General features: G+C 37.8%; 1 protein-coding gene across 1 annotated transcript in view; it reads left to right on the forward strand.

The window, feature by feature from the left end:
• The window catches only part of CSMD1 (CUB and Sushi multiple domains 1), a gene marked incomplete at its 5' end in the record, with an annotated part of 442872 nt that overhangs the window by 248144 nt on the left and 190583 nt on the right, over positions 1–4145 (forward strand). The window lies entirely within an intron of this gene.

A 4145-nucleotide genomic window follows, 5' to 3' on the forward strand; every position in this document is an offset into this window, starting at 1 on the left:
GCACCTCTCCATGAGTTATGGGCACACACACACACACACACACACACACACACACACACGTAGTAACTGGCATGATTTTCAGGCAACAAGGTCCAAGGCTTGAATTGCAGTTGGCTATGTGGGAGTCTAGCATCCCAACCAACCATGCCACTCACTGTCCCCCTGGACACTTTTTTTTTTTAAGATCATTTATTTCTGATAGAAGACACATACATCTCCATGAGAGAGAGAGAGAGAGAAAGTGAGGAACAAAGAGGAGCCTCTTAACAAGGTCTCATCATGTTGTACTCCTCTTTCCTCAGTCCTCCCACCCCAGATTGTCAGGTTCTTGGACATGCGCAAGCACTCACCTGTTTTCAAGCTGACCCTGGGATCTGAATCTGCAGTCAACTAGTTGCCCTCCAGCACTGTAGTTCATTTTGCCACTGAATGCAACCTTAGGCTGGGCTGAGACATGTAGACTTGACTTGGCCTCCTATTCTAATGCTTCCTCTTGTTACAAGTGTCAGCATGGTTTTCTAAGCATCTTTCTCTCCAAATAAAGTGTGATGACAACACTAAAAAACGAACAATCAGTAATGAAGACCAGGCTACTGTAGGCTTTGAGGTATGTTCTTTTAAGATGTAGTTGTTTAATACCAATGTAAATATTTTTCTTTTGGGCCACTATTGAACTTTGCAAACTGCAAGATCTAGGTCTTAAACTGCGCCGTAAGCCATATGGGATCTGGCCACCTTAACTACCACACTGTCAGCTGGCCCAAATATTGACTATTTCCCTGGAAGTGTGATATTGTGTTTAAAATTTCAATTGTCCAATATTTTTCCTATAAGATGCATAAAGGACTAGAAAACACTTTTCTAGGCTCCTCTTTATTGTCTTAATGCTAGATGGACAATTCCATTTTCATAAAATTACAACTTAAAACCACTTTCCCTTTGTAAATAATCCTTATGATCTTTGAATTGTATTAATAACAATTTATTATGTTTACTGACCTGGAATAATTCTTTATAAAGAGAATGTCTCCTAATTGTCTCAGTAGTTTCATGTTGTAGTGTAACTTTACCTAAAAGCAGCACCAGTACATGAACATTCCTTTTTTGTCTTTTTTTTTTTTAAAAAAAAAAGGTTTTTGCTTTAGAGTGCATGCACTTACCAGAGAGAGAGAGACAGAGACAGTGAGAAGGAAAGTGGAAAATCACCCCTCAGGGGGATTGCCGCACTGCAATCCCTTCTCCTCCATTTGTCCCCTGGGATTTTGGGCATATATATATATATATATATATATACACACACAATTGCCTGGTATGATATTCAAGCCACCAAGTCTAGGACTTGAGCCATAGTCAGCCATGTGGGAGTCTAGCAATGTAACTACTACACTATCTGCTGCCCCCAGAACATTCTTTTTTAAAATTAAATATTATTATTATATATTTTTAAAAACATTTATTCATTTATTTTGAGAGAGCAAGAGAGAGAAGCATCCTCCCCTGCAGGCTGTTCACACTGCCATCCCCTCGAGCCTCAGCCAGGAAGGACCATGGGCACACACTCACATCTAGTGTGTTCAGAGAGAACGAGGGCACAGAGCTGAGACCTGTTCATGCGACTCCAACCTAGCAGAGCATAGTGTCACTGCTGCGCGCCTGCAGCTGGTCCATTAGGATTATTTTTAATTGACAGATCGTCATTGTATTCATTTCTGGGGCAAGAACATTTAATTCTATAATTCATAAATCATCTTTGATTTTCTAAAATTAACCTTGTATCTCCATATTGAGTTCAAAATGCTACGTATCCAATGACTCACTAGTATCTGGGTAACAAAAACACCTCATTTCAGCTATTTCTTCTTTCATATTATCGACACATTGGATATGTAATTCTGTATAAAGCTCAGGTGTGGTACAAATAAAATGAAATAACCTTATAATATATTGCAATTTATCAAGTCCTCTCATGTAAATTAACTTAATTGATTTTCATCTCAATCTAGTTAATTATGCAGTACTCCTTTTTAATTTCTAGATAGTAGATTCGAGAGCTAATTTCTAGAGCAATTAGAGAACTTTCCTAAGGCCCTCTGGATAATAAGGGAGAGAAGCTGTTGGAGTTCTAGTTTCCAGAAACTGCCCAGGGCTTTGCACTAGATAATGTTCTCTCCATTTTCACTTTGGAAAGGCGTTGTCTAACACTCGGTTGTTCCAAGCTCTGCTTTGTGGTGGGGCCAATGCCAGAAATGACCTCAAGGTGCTTTTGCCATTAATATCTTCTGACTTCTGTTTTCTGACTCTTATAGACATTACATAATTATGTTCATAAAAGTATTTGAAACCTAGAATGCTGAAATGTGAAGTTAAGGGTTTTCTTAGATTGCTCACTACAGTCAAGTTTTAACCATAATATTCTATTTCCAATTATACAGTATCTATATGATATTAGAGTAAAAATAAGTAAATGTACATATATACATATATCTATCTCTAGTTTGTGGCTGTAACATAGAACTAATGTATTATGTATTAGGAAGATACAATTTTAGCTCTCTGGGATTTATGAGATAATTTATTTGCCTAGACATTTGTATATAATCATTTACTTAACTTTTTTTTTTGTTTTAGAAGTTTTTGCTATAGGACGCGTGCACTCACCAGAAAAATGGAGAGTGACAGACAGACAGAAAGCAAGAAATCACCCACCAGGGGGCATGGCCATGCTGCAATCCCTTCTCCTCAATTATCCTCTCAGGATCTTGGGCACGCATGCACACATGCGTGGTGAGAGTTTAAGCCACTGGGTCCGGGACTTGAACAGCAGTGAACTACATGAAAGTCCAATGACATAGTCATTACACCAACTACTGGTCCCTATTTAACATATTTAATTAATATTCACATTTTAATTCTTTGAAATTTTTCTCACAGTAGAGATTTCAGTGAATGATATTGCTAGGTTAAATGTTAAAACAGATTTCTTATGACTCTATTGAAGTTGCTTTCTCAAAGGAATATAGAAAATTTTGTTACCATAAAAGAGCTTTCCAGATGACCCATTAGCATTTAGTACTGTTATTATAAAGAGAAAAAACTGCCATTTCAATAGTTTATTAAATAAGAAAAAGCTATTACTAGTATAGAAACTCATGACTCTATAGTTGCCAAGTGTTAACAAGAGCAAATTCCAACTAGAAGCTACATTGGTCTTTAAGGTACAACTCCATTTGTAGTAACCCTTCACAGGTATCTTCCATGTATTCCTGACATTATTGTTATGGTCATACCCTCTTCCCTTAAGATGAAGTAAAGGCTGATTCATATTCTGAATCTTACTACTGCTTAAGTCGAATCTCTGTGTATTTCCTAATCCTGTACTCTGAATTTCAGTATTAATAGTCTACTTGATATGGTTAGTTTTATGCATTTGTTCATTACATTTTATGTTTTTTTTTTGGGGGGGGCGTATTTCATTGACTAATAGCAATTGCACAGGCCCAGCTTGTGTGGTGCAGGTAGTAGCATGCTGGACTGCAGAGCTGGAGGCCACATGTTGATTACGCTATTCTCCTCCCCAGTCAGCCTGAACACATGCAGAGCCTGTGCATGTGTGCCTGGGATCCTGCTGAGCTAAAGGACTAGCAGACAAGGGTGATGGCAAGACTGAGAATGCATCTCTATTTCCTTTCTCAAACAAATACATACTCTGCCATGAATAACATAATAATTGTACTTATTTACAGTTAGCTGTGATGTTTTGATCCATGTATACAATGTGTAATGATCACATCATGATCCGTTTTGCCTGTCTGGCTATGCTGTTCCATTTGCCTTGTATCCTTATCCTCTGTTCTCCCTCTTTAATTCAGGTAATTAACACCAAAACATAAAGTCCCAAACACCCAATGTACATCATAGACCATGGCATTTTTCAGCGTTTACTTGCACATTTTAAAGCTATACGCTCACCTCTATGTATAAAATTGCAGTTTTCTTCTTACTTTATTTCCTACATGAAAGACTTCTCTGGCAGTATTTTGTATCCTTTACATTAATTCTCTCTCTTCGGTTGATTGTGAGGAGAATATCTGGTGAGCCTGTGTTCTGTTTGAGCTGATTATACAAAGCCTGGAGCTGAGGGTCAA

This window comes from Tupaia chinensis, unplaced genomic scaffold (genome assembly GCF_000334495.1).
Source record: "Tupaia chinensis unplaced genomic scaffold, TupChi_1.0 Scaffold141517_1, whole genome shotgun sequence".
NCBI classification, from domain to species: Eukaryota; Metazoa; Chordata; class Mammalia; order Scandentia; family Tupaiidae; genus Tupaia; species Tupaia belangeri.